The following is a 14,007-nucleotide window of genomic DNA, read 5'->3' as shown; positions in this document are numbered from 1 at the left end:
CAAAAGTGTCCAGTGTCCACTAGTGTGTGCAGAAATTCAAAATCTCCCTTATCCTTTAGTCACTTTTTTCACACCTGTGCCATCGAGCCTGTGACATAGCGCTCTGATATTCAGTGGGCCTCACACAATCCAAAAGTGTCCAGTGTCCACTAGTGTGTGCAGAAATTCAAAATCTCCCTTATCCTTTAGTCACTTTTTTCACACCTGTGCCATCGAGTCTGTGACATAGCGCTGTGATATTCAGTGGGCCTCACACAATCCATAAGTGTCCAGTGTCCACAAGTGTGTGCAGAAATTCAAAATCTCCCCTGTCCTATAGACACCTTGTACCTTGTTTTACATTACTATATAGTTTGTTGGATTTTGTCTACATTTCTACAAAAAATGAGGAAGGCTGGTTGAAGAGGCCGTGGAATTGGGCGGGGGTTGGCAGCTGGTAATGATGGTGTTGGTGGTGGATCTGATGGTAGTGGCAAGAGCTAAATAGGACCGAATGCAGGAGGTGTTGAGCCTGTGTCATCGTCTGGCTCCATAAGGCTTCGAAGGCTTAGTTTTCTAGGAGTTGGCAAACCGCTTTTAAAGCCAGAGCATCAGGAAAAAGTTTTGTCTTACATTGCTGACTCAGCCTCCAGCTCTATCGCCTCCTCTTCTGAAGTTGTAAAAAGTAAAAGCACTGAGTCGTCATTGGAGGCTCATGTTCATGAACCACACCTTTCCTTGTGTCCTTCACCCCAACCAAGATTGAAGGATGACTCAGGCCATACTACTGATTACTCCATGGAGCTGTTTTCACATACCATGCCTGGATTATCAAGTGAAATGGTGAATTACCCAGGCCAAGATGAATCTGACATGGAGTGCACTGATGCACAGCCACTGATAGATGATTCTGGTGGTACATTCACTCAGAGCACTACATTGTCCTCACAGTGTACAGAGCCAGATTCTGACCCTGATGAGACTCAGGTGCCCCTTCCCGCACACTATACCACCATACACGGTGACACAGAGGAAGGTGCACATGACATTGAAGAGGAGGTGATGGATGACCCAGTTGTTGACCCAGATTGGCATCCATTGGGGGAAGAGGGTGCTGCTTCCAATAGCTCAGATGAGGAGCATCCACAGCAGACATCGACATCGCAACAGCTGTTATCTGGCAGGCCCGGAGCACTCCAAAGACAGGTTCCAAAAATCAAAAGAGTTGCTGGACAGCTTGTCCAGAGGGTCAAACGATCACAGCGTGCTAGGCCGCAAAATGTCTGCCAAAGTAGGAAGAGTGCAGTGTGGCACTTTTTTGAACAAAATCCTCATGATCAGGCCAAGGTTATCTGTAAGAAGTGCGCAAAGACCTTTAGCCGAGGGAAAAATCTGAAAAATTCGAATACCAGTTGCATGCTTAGACATTTAAGCACCATGCACTTGCAAGCATGGACACAACACCAAACCTCAAGTGCCACATGTGCAACTGATCACAAAGAAGGTAGTCAGCAACGCTACATTGTTTCCCCCACTGTAAGCCCACCGGTTAGCACAGCAGCAAATGTTGAGGTGTCGTTGCAAGGCCACAGCAGTCAGGGAATCCCACTGTTATATCAACGAAATACTGAATCTAGGCCATCAGAAAGAACACCAACTCCATCACCATCATCAACCCTCTCTCAGTCCGCCCTGTCCACCGCTACTTCCACCATATGCAGCTCTCAAGTCCAGCTCACCCTCCCAGACACTATGAGTAGGTCAAGAAAGTACTCAGTCTCTCATCCACGTACACTGGGTTTGAACGCCCACATTGCCAAACTAATCTCGTTTGAGATGATGCCCTATCGGTTGGTGGAAAGCACAGCTTTCCGCGAACTCATGGCCTATGCAGTACCACGCCATGACCTACCCAGTCGCCACTTCTTCTCTCGCAAAGCCATCCCAGCCCTCCACCATCATGTAAAAGACCGCATTGTCCATGCACTCAAGCAGTCAGTGAGTGGAAAGGTGCACCTCACAACTGATGCATGGTCCAGTCGGCATGGCCAGGGCCGTTACGTGTCCATCACTGCGCACTGGGTTAATGTGGTGGATGCAGGGTCCACAGGGGACAGCGGTGGTGGGACAGTGCTTCCTAGCCCACGGTATAGGAAACAGTTGGCTGTAGGCGTTCGACCCTCCTCCTCCTCCTCCAGAAGCGAAAGCTCGTCCACAGAGCGCAGTCGTACGAGCACTCCATCTGCAGCTGCCACTGTTGCACACGAGGTGTCCCCCTATCGAGCAGCTAGTGGAAAGCGTCAGCAGGCTGTGTTGCAGATGATGTGTTTGGGTGACAGACACACCGCCAAGGTGCTGGCCGAGTACTTGAAGCGACAAACTGAGTCATGGCTGGGCAGTGTACATCTTGAGGCAGGCAAGGTAGTTAGTGATAACGGCCGTAATTTTGTGGCAGCCATAGCCCTTTCAAAACTCAGCCACATACCTTGCTTGGCTCACACCTTGAACCTGGTGGTGCAGTGCTTCCTCAAAAATTATCCGGAGTTATCAGCCCTGCTCCACAAGGTGCGAAGACTGTGCGCGCACATCTGCCGGTCGCCTGTACACTCCGTTCATATGCAGAAGCTGCAGCGATTGCTCCACCTTCCCAACCACCGCCTCATTATCGACATTGCAACAAGGTGGAACTCCACCCTGCACATGGTGGAGCGGCTGTGCGAGCAGAGGCAGGCCATAATGCATTTGTGGGAGGATACACGGCCAGGCACTTTGAGAGCAGACATGGAGTTGACAGGTGTGCAGTGGTCGAAGCTGAAAGACCTCTGTAAAGTCCTTCAGTGTTTTGAGGAATGCACACGGCTGGTAAGCGCAGACGATGCCATCCTAAGCATGAGCATCCCACTTATGCGTCTGCTCATGCAAACTTTGACGCACCTTAAGGAGCAGGCGTCTGCAGCCAATGTTGATGAGGAGGAAGAGGAGGAGGGAATCCTTGATGACATTCAGCCATTGTCTGCTCAGGGACCTCTCCTGGACGAGGTGGAGGAAGAAGAGGAGGAGGAGGAGGATGATGGGGATGATTACTTAGGGGAGGAGGATGCATCTCGTGGGGCAAGTGAAAATGTTGGCGTGGCAAGGTCTGGTACAGGGTTTGTGCGTGACTGGAGGGATGTGGATTTGCCAGAAAGTGCTCCTTCACCCAGCACTCGCAGTGCATCATTGACACCGGGAACATTGGCCCACATGTCAGATTATGCCTTGCAGATCCTAAAAAGGGACCCCCGCATTGCCAAAATGATGAACGATGACGACTACTGGTTGGCCAGCATCCTGGATCCACGCTATAAAGGCAAATTACAAAACATCATGCCACAGGAGAACCTTGACCTAATATTGGCTAATAAACAAGCAACTCTGGTAAATCGGTTGCTTGAGGCATTCCCAGCACACAGCAGCGGTGATGGTTCTCACACGAGCCGTACGGGCCGGGGGCAGCTTGGCAGAGGTGTTCATGGTGCACAGAGCAGAAGTGGCATTGGAGACAGGGGTTTTATGACAATGTTGTGGACTGATTTTTCAAGTACCGCTCACACAACTTTTAATACTGCATCGATGGAAAGTGACAGGAGACAGTAGTTGTCAGCTATGGTTACAAACTACTTTTCCTCCCATATCAATGTTCTCCCACACAGGTCATTCCCCTTTGACTATTGGGCCGCTAAACTGGACACCTGGCCTGAATTGGCACAATATGCCTTACAGGAGCTCGCTTGCCCAGCTGCAAGTGTGCTATCGGAAAGAGTCTTCAGTGCAGCTGGATCAATCCTGACAGAAAAAAGGACCCGTCTGTCAACCCAAAATGTGGATGATCTAACCTTCATTAAAATGAACCATGCATGGGTTTCCAAGGATTTTGTCCCATCTTCCCCTGATGACACATAGGGTGACAGAAAAATGGCTTGCTTTGGTCCACCTCTTCCTTGGACTTGACCTATTTCGCCTTTTGCATCAGCTGAATGTCCAACATCAACATATGCCACTTTCTAAAACTCCCTAACTGTGCTGCTCCCCCCCATGGCCGGGGTCACCAACTAGCGCACGAAACCGTGCGAGTGCCGTTGCCCTGGACAGGTGGGTAGGCTGACTCTTTGGCATGGGCACTGGCACAGGGTCCCTCATAGTGCAATCAAGTGTCTCTGATGGTGGTGGTGCACACCCGCCGTCAGACACACCGCCGCACTATGAGGGGCCAGGGCCAGTACCGACGCCCACGAGTGGGCCCCCCTTGCTTGGGCAGGGCCCCAGCATTTGCAATCTTTACCTCTCCCTGCTCCTCCGCTGTGTAGTCTGGGCCGTCAAATCCATACTGTGCCTGACACCGTCTGAGCCTGCCTCCTGATGTATAGACATATATTTTGAATGTGTACGCTATCCATACATGTTATCCGGGGATACGGTACCCTTTCTCACCTTTGTGCAATCACTTGCAATCCATACTGGGCCTAACACCGTCTGAGTCTGCCTCCTGATGTATAGACATATATTTTGAATGTGTACGCTATCCATACATGTTATCCGGGGATACGGTACCCTTTCTCACCTTTGTGCAATCATGTGTAATCCATACTGGGCGTGAGAACGGCTGGCGAGCTGTTAAGCAAGCTACAGCACCTGTGGTTTGCACACGTAAGTTTTTCATTTTTTCAGGAATGACGGTTAGGCCTAATTCCGGAACTGGCAACAATAGTCCCATAGATAAAGGGTATGAGGGAGAGAACTGACAACCCAGCTCCAACACCCTAGCGCAAGCTCAATAACATATAATGCTTAGGAGAAGAAACACAAGAGCACGCAATAAATTCCATATAGAAAAGTGTAAATTTTTATTATTAAATAGTTTACAGAAATGGATAGCAAGAGATGTGCTCATAAACAATTAGGACAATAAATCCCATGTACCAACCAAAACCCCTCCAGATGGAAAACCAGGTGAGAGTATTCAAATCATGTCTAAGATCTAAGTAGCCGCCCCAGCAAATATGAAATCCATAATCAGGGTAGCGGTGACTGGTATTACCAGTATCAATACACGCTAACAGCGGAGATCAAAATGCTGGTGGAAATGAAAGATGACCATCAGATCATATCATACATCGAGATACCACCCCAGCAGATATAGAATGAATAGTCATAGAAGCAGTGACTGATGATACAAGTACCAACACACACTGCCAGTGATAGTCAAAAATGCTGGTAGTAATACAGCATCAAATGGATAACAACTCACCAGGGAGGGAAGGAGGAAGGGGTCCAGCAGTGGGGCCTCCGACGCGCGTTTCGCGACGTCCCCCGCCGCTTTATCAAGGAGGAGAGTGAATAAAAAGATCCCAGTAGGGCCTTCAAATAGCCCATGACCCCGGTCACGTGACCGGCGTCAGCCAATCAAAATGGCATAAACGGCGCATGCGCCGTGGTGTCTGCAGGTCCTATGCTGCAGCCCGGCGTCCACACACTGCGCATGCGTCGGGACCCGAGGCAGGGCGCACTGTGTTAAAGGACGCCGACCGCAGCATGGAGCCGCACACAGCACGGCGATGCGCACAGCCATATAACGATTGAACTAGGACACAGTGTATGTAATCCCTGATCCAAAATTCCCTGTCAAGGGGCCAGAATTATATGAAAATAGGCCCCATAATATTAAAGGCAGACATGCTGTATAGAAGTACTAGAAGCACTATAAACAATGTACCAGAAAAACCCCCATCCAATAATATGTAGATAATATAGTACATCATAATTCCATACTAATTGTAATGAATGGGCATAAGGTCATGAATACATAAAGAGTGGAATATAAAAATATATAACAAAAAGAAAAAGAAAAGAAAAAGAGGGGAAAACACATTCAAATATACAGCATGTTAGATGATGTTCAACCTATAGAAATATCCATAGGTATTCTTGATTGTAGACAAAGGACAATCGGATCCAGTGTATAGGGCTACTTGAGGCAAAACCGGGACATATAAGATGATACTGAAAATAACAAAACACATATATCAGGGTTAAAAACAATAAAATTAAAAGAAAAAATAAAAACAACCACTACAGGAAAACATAGGAAATATGGAGTCCTGCGGGAACCTGGAACAGACTAGGGAAACCATGTTACAATTAATTCAGATTGAGTCAAAAAAGGAAAGGGGAATCTTACGTACATGGGATTTATTGTCCTAATTGTTTATGAGCACATCTCTTGCTATCCATTTCTGTAAACTATTTAATAATAAAAATTTACACTTTTCTATATGGAATTTATTGCGTGCTCTTGTGTTTCTTCTCCTAAGCATTACTAATTCCGGAACTGCGGTTGACCTGCACTTACTGGGAAATCATCGTTCGCGGGTAATAATTGTAATCAGTGATCCCCATCACTAACGTTGTTCAGCGGGTTATCTGCACCTGTAAGCGACAAACGCTGGCCTTTTCAGTGTAGCGCACATGCAGCCACAGACATGTAAGGGCATGACACACCAGTTATTGGCCAATCTCATGTGCCAGAGCCTCACGTGTCCCTCTAGTAAGCCGGACTCGGACCGCGGGGCATGACGGAGTCTCGTTCGTTAACGGATTTAAGCTTGCAATGTGTGCATCTTTTCTGTAGCTGGCATGGTTGAGGTTTCCCAGGTGGAGTCGAATTTAACCGTAGGCTCCACTCTTGGTGGTGCCCTTCTGGACATTCCTTTAAGGTTCAGCTTTGCAACCATACTGCCCACGTAAAACAAACACTTTGCCTTCATGAACACTGTTTGGAGGGTCATGACTAGTGTTGAGCATTCCGATACCGCAAGTATCGGGTATCGGCCGATACTTGCTGTATCGGAATTCCGATACCGACTTCCGATATTTTTTCAATATCGGAAGTCGGCATCGGAATCGGAAGTTCAAAGTTGATTGACAGCCTGACGTCATCATGATGCGCGGTGTGTGCGCATCATGATGCGCCGTCATTTCGGGCCTTCCGGGGGTCTCTGCCGGCCTGCCGGGGGGCTGTGCCGGCCTGCCGGGGGGCTGTGTGGACTGCCCGGGGTCTGTACCGGCCTGCCGGGGGGCTGTGCCGGCCTGCCGGTGGTCTGTGCACCCTGTGGGGGTCTGTACCGGCCTGCCGGGGGGCTGTGCCGGCCTGCCGGGGGGCTGTGCTGATGTCCGGGGGTCTGTGCAAGCATCGTCCGATGGGACTACAAGTCCCATCTGGCGATGCCTGCTACCATGACAGTGATTGACACATTAGCCAATGATGGGACAGTAGTAGTCCCATCACCTGGCTAATGTGTTAAATGTTAAAAAAAAAAAAATACTACATACATACTACATGCATACTACATGCATGCTACATACATACTACATGCTACATACATACTACATATATACTACATACATACTACATACATGCTACATACATGCTACATACATACTGCATGCTACATACATACTACATACATACTACATACATACTACATACATACTACATGCTACATACATACTACATATATACTACATGCATGCTACATACATACTGCATGCTACATGCATGCTACATACATGCTACATACATACTACATGCTACATACATACCACATATATACTACATACATACTACATACAATACATTAATACAATACATACATAGACATACAGTACATATAACATAGAGTAACATACTTACCAATACTTGTCACATTGTTCCCCGAAGCCATTGTCTTTTACGGAATAAATATTAACATAACAAACCACAAAAATACTCACCCACGATCCGAAGCAGTCCACAAGTGTGTCCCACGATGATCTTGGGTAGAGAACTGCAGCATCAGCTGTTGCTGCCGTTCTCTACGGGCTGCAGGAATCCAATGACGGAAGGTAGGTATCCTTCCGCACTGTATTCCTCCGCCACTTAAAAAAAAAAAAAGTCCCTAGTCTCACTTTATGCCATTGCTGTGTGGGAAATTCCCACGCAGCAATGGCATAAAGTGAGACTAGGGACTTTTTTTTTTTTTAAGTGGCGGAGGAAAACAGTGCGGAAGGATACCTACCTTCCGTCATTGGATTCCTGCAGCCCATAGAGAACGGCAGCAACAGCTGATGCTGCAGTTCTCTACCCAAGATCGTCGTGGGACACACTCGTGGACTGCTTCGGATCGTGGGTGAGTATTTTTGTGGTTTGTTATGTTAATATTTATTCCGTAAAAGACAATGGCTTCGGGGAACAATGTGACAAGTATTGGTAAGTATGTTACTCTATGTTATATGTACTGTATGTCTATGTATGTATTGTATTAATGTATTGTATGTAGTATGTATGTAGTATATATGTAGTATGTATGTAGCATGTAGTATGTATGTAGCATGCATGTAGCATGCAGTATGTATGTAGCATGCATGTAGTATATATGTAGTATGTATGTAGCATGTAGTATGTATGTAGTATATATGTGGTATGTATGTAGCATGTAGTATGTATGTAGCATGCATGTAGTATGTATGTAGCATGCATGTAGTATATATGTAGTATGTATGTAGCATGTAGTATGTATGTAGCATGCATGTAGTATATATGTAGTATGTATGTAGCATGTAGTATGTAGTATGTATGTGGTATGTATGTAGCATGTAGCATGCATGTAGTATGTATGTAGTATATATGTGGTATGTATGTAGCATGTAGTATGTATGTAGCATGCAGTTTGTATGTTGCATGTAGTATATATGTAGTATGTATGTAGCATATATGTAGTATGTATGTAGTATGTATGTAGCATGCAGTATGTATGTAGCATGCATGTAGTATATATGTAGTATGTATGTAGCATATATGTAGTATGTATGTAGCATATAGTATATATGTAGTATGCATGTTGCATGCATGTAGTATATATGTAGTATGTATGTTGCATGTAGTATATATGTAGTATGTATGTAGCATGTAGTATGTATGTAGTATGTATGTAGTATGTATGTGGTATGTATGTAGCATGTAGCATGCATGTAGTATGTATGTAGTATATATGTGCTATGTATGTAGCATGTAGTATGTATATAGCATGCATGTAGTATGTATGTAGCATATATGTAGTATGTATGTAGTATGTATGTAGCATGTATGTAGTATGTATGTAGCATGCATGTAGTATATATGTAGTATGTATGTAGCATATATGTAGTATGTATGTAGCATGTAGTATATATGTAGTATGCATGTTGCAGGCATGTAGTATATATGTAGTATGTATGTTGCATGTAGTATATATGTAGTATGTATGTTGCATGTAGTATATATGTAGTATGTATGTTGCATGTAGTATATATGTAGTATGAATGTAGCATGTAGTATGAATGTAGCATGTATGTAGTATGCATGTTGTATGTATGTAGCATGTAATTTTTTTTTTTTTTTTTTTTACATTCAACACATTAGCCGGATGATGGGACTACTACTGTCCCATCATTGGCTAATGTGTCAATCACTGTCATGGTAGCAGGCATCGCCCGATGGGACTTGTAGTCCCATCGGACGATGCCTGCACAGACCCCCGAAGCCTGCACAGCCCCCCGGCAGGCCGGCACAGCCCCCCGGCAGGCCGGCACAGCCCACCGGAGCCTGCACAGCCCCCCGGCAGGCCGGCACAGACCACCGGAGCCTGCACAGCCCCCCGGCAGGCCGGCACAGCCCACCGGAGCCTGCACAGACCCCCTGGCAGGCCGGCACAGCCCCCCGAAAGGCCCGTACAGACCCCAGAGAGGCTGTACAAGGGAAAAACAGGATTTTTCTTATTCCGATACCGGAAGTCCCATAGACTTGAATGGGACTTCCGGTATCGGAATCGGCGATACCGATACTTTTTTTTAAGATCGGCCGATCCATTCCGATCCGATACTTTGAAGTATCGGATGGTATCGCTCAACTCTAGTCATGACTCGTGGGAATAACGCCGCCCAATCAGTTAACCTGCTAGAGAGATCCTTCGTTGCTTCCAAGCATGACATCACACTCCCTAGGAGGAAGGTAATGCCACTGTGGCGACCGTACTCCTGGGGGCAACACAAGTGCACTGATGCCCAGCCTCTGCTCGATGAATCTGCTGGTACATTGACCCAGACCACTACATTCCCCTCGCACGCTACACGGCCTGAATCTGACCCTGATGAAACTCAGGTTACCCTTCCCATATACAGTTCCACCTTACACGGTGACAAAGAGGAAGCTGCAGATGAAAGTGCAGGTTCGGCCCACCCGCCATCAGACACACCACCGTACTATCAGGGGCCCTGTGCCAATGCCATTGCCAATGAGTGGGCCCCCCCTGCTTGCTCAGGATCACAGCACTTGCAAGGTTGAAATACTGTGCAGTGAGATGGAAGATGGGGATGACGAGGAGTCCAGACTAGTACAGGGATTCCCTAGCGAGGAGACTTATTTGATTGTTTTCAATGTTGGGACAGCAATTTTTGGGGAGCACTATACTCTGGAGAATGATAGATGGGGCCCACCATACACTGGAACATTCCAAAGGTGGACATCAGACACTGGAGCAGCATTTACAGGGCCCATTATACACTAGAGCATTAGAAATGGGGCCCATTATGTTTGGAGCATTATTTGGGCCCATAAGACAGTGGAGCTTCATCCATGGGGACCAACATATACTGTAGCATTATGTGAAGCTCATCATATACTGTTTCAAACATTATATGGGACCAATGATTCTGTATGGAGAAATAGATGGGCCTCGTCATGAGATGTAAAAAGTGAAGTATTTTTCATTGTACTATACCGCTATTTCTCTGCCGTATCGGTGCATGATGAGTTGTGGTATGTGTTAAAGGGGCGCTCTTTCGCCCAGGGCACATGAAAACCTGGAGCCAGCCCTACCCCCCACAACTTTAGCCTTAACTTCATCTCTAAACTCTTGGAACGCCTGATATACTCACCCCTTACCTGTTACCTTTCCACTCACTCCCTCCTAGACCCTTCACAGTCCGGTTTCCGCCCCCTACATTCGACAGAAACTGCACTCATCAAAGTGACCAATGACCTTCTGACAGCAAAACGTAATGGTGACCACTCTCTGCTCATTCTTCTCGACCTTTCTGCAGCTTTCGACACTGTTGACCATCCTCTCCTACTCTCTAGGCTCCAGTCACTAGGCATTAAGGACACTGCTCTTTCCTGGTTCTCCTCCTATCTTTCCGACCGCTCCTTCAGTGTTCTGTTTTCTGGCTCCACTTCATCTCCTCTTCCTCTCACTGTTGGGGTACCTCAGGGCTCAGTCCTTGGCCCCCTTCTCTTCTCTCTCTATACGGCCCCAATTGGACAGACCATCAGCAGATTTGGCTTTCAGTACCATCTTTATGCTGATGACACACAACTGTACACATCATCCCCTGACCTTACCTCCGCTGTACTACAGAATGCCACTGACTGTCTGTCTGCAGTCTCCAACATCATGTCTGCTCTCTATCTGAAACTCAACCTCTCCAAAACTGAACTTCTTCTGCTCCCACCATCTACTAACCTCCCTAAATCTGACATTTCACTCTCTGTGGGTGGCACCATAATAACACCCCGACAGCAGGCGCGCTGTCTGGGTGTTATGTTCGACTCCGATCTCTCCTTCACCTCCCATATACAATCTCTTGCCCGCTCATGCCGCTTACACCTAAAGAACATCTCTAGAATCCGCCCTTTTCTCACCATGGAAACAACAAAAACTCTCACTGTCGCCCTGATCCACTCCCGCCTGGACTACTGTAATGCTCTATTAATTGGCCTCCCTCTCACTCGACTCTCCCCTCTCCAGTCTATCCTTAATGCAGCAGCCAGGGTTGTCCATCTGGCTAATCGTTACTCAGACGCGTCCGCTCTTCGCCAGTCGTTACACTGGCTGCCAATTCATTACAGGGTACAATTCAAAGTACTTGTTCTCACCCACAAAGCTCTCCACAGTGCGGCACCCCCTTACATCTCCTCCCTCATTTCTGTCTATCGGCCTAACCGACTGCTGCGCTCTGCAAATGACTTTCGACTAACCTCTGCCCTAATCCGTACCTCCCACTCTCGACTCCAAGACTTCTCCCGTGCTGCGCCAATCCTCTGGAATGCTCTACCCCAAGATATTAGGACCATCCACAATTTGCATAGTTTTAGGCGCTCGCTCAAAACACATTTGTTCAGAGCGGCCTATCACATTCAGTAATCAAAGTCATGTTATGTTTGTGTGTGTGTAGCCCATTCACTATCTCCATCTAACCCCCACCCCCTGAAGATGGCTGGACCGTCATTGTAAATACATCATTGTAAATACAAACCTATGCTTTGTATCTCCCCCACCTCGTTGTAGATTGTAAGCTCCACAAGCAGGGTCGTCTTATTTCGCTTTAATTATTGTATTGTTAACGTTGTTACTTATGACTGTTGTGTTTGAAACTGTTCAACTGAAAAGCGCTGCGGAATATGTTGGCGCTATATAAATAAAGATTATTATTATTATTATTATTATTATTATTATTATTAGCCAAATAACCCCCATTTTTCAGTGCGTAACTTGTATTATGAAGTTAATTAAGGTTGACAAGCTTAAGTAAGAAGAATTGATGCTTTTGGCATTCAAATGGGCACTGTAGGTGTGTTTCCTGTCCTCCTCTCATTTGCCGACTTTTATTCCCCATTGACTTACATTGGGTTTCGTGTTTCAGGACGACACCGACTTTTCCCTATAATCGGCCGATCTTGCTCGACCCGACTTTTGGAAAAGTCGGGTTTCACGAAACGAAACTCGACCCTAAAAAACCAAAAGTCGCTCAACTCTAGTAATAAGCTGTGTTTTTTCTGTGGAGATGCCTCGCATATTATTTCTGTTTGTCCTAAACGAGAGAAACGCTTTGCACACACGTTTTCTGTTGGTGGTGTTCAACCTAAGTTTCTTCTGGCAATTACTCTGATCTGCTCCCTGTCCACATTTTCCGCCAAGGCTTTTGTGGATTCAGGAGCAGCGCTAAACCTAATGGACTTGGATTTTGCTAAACGTTGTGGATTTCCGATGACACCTCTGCAGACGCCTATCCCTTTGAGGGGGATTGATGCTACTCCTTTGGCTAAAAATAAACCTCAGTTTTGGACCCAGGTGGTCATGCGGGTCGCCCCTGACCATCAAGAAAATTGCAGATTTTTGGTATTGCATGGTCTGCATGATGCCGTTGTTCTGGGGTTTCCCTGGTTGCAAATTCATAATCCAGTTTTGGATTGGAAATCTGTGTCTGTGGTGAGCTGGGGTTGTCGGTGTGCCTTTAGTGAGGCTCCGTTTTTTTCCACCTTTCCTCAGTCGCATGATGTTCCTGACTATTTGGCGGACTTTTATGATGTATTTAGTGAGAATGAGTCTGCGTCCGTGCCTCCTCATAGGAGTTATGACTGTGCAATTGAACTAAGCTCGGGGTGTAAATTTCCCAAGGGTCGGCTCTTCAATTTATCTGTACCCGAGCACGAGGCTATGCGGTCCTATATTAAGGAGGCGTTGGAGAAGGGTCATATTAGACCATCCTCTTCACCCTTAGGTGCCGGTTTTTTTTTTGTGGCCAAAAAGGATGGTTCTTTAAGGCCTTGTATTGATTATCGTGCCCTCAATAAAATTACTATTAAATATCAGTATCCGTTACCCCTGATTTCGGATCTATTCTCTAGAGTTAGAGGTGCTTGCTGGTTTACCAAGCTTGACCTCAGGGGGGCGTATAATCTTATCCGCATTAAGCAGGGGGATGAATGGAAGACGGCGTTTAATACTCCAGAGGGACATTTTGAGTACCTGGTGATGCCTTTTGGGCTCACTAATGCCCCTTCTGTCTTCCAGTGCTTCATGAATGATATTTTCCGAGAGTTTGTCGATAAATTTTTGATTATCTATCTGGATGATATTTTGATCTTCTCCAAGGATTGGGATTCTCATGTGGAACATATTCGGACTGTGTTCCGAA

Source organism: Dendrobates tinctorius, unplaced genomic scaffold, assembly GCF_039654945.1.
Source record: "Dendrobates tinctorius isolate UK_male_01 unplaced genomic scaffold, ASM3965494v1 ptg000293l, whole genome shotgun sequence".
Lineage (NCBI taxonomy): Eukaryota > Metazoa > Chordata > Amphibia > Anura > Dendrobatidae > Dendrobates > Dendrobates tinctorius.
The sequence above is the reverse complement of the archived record's forward strand: the minus strand, read 5'-3'. Positions refer to the sequence as shown.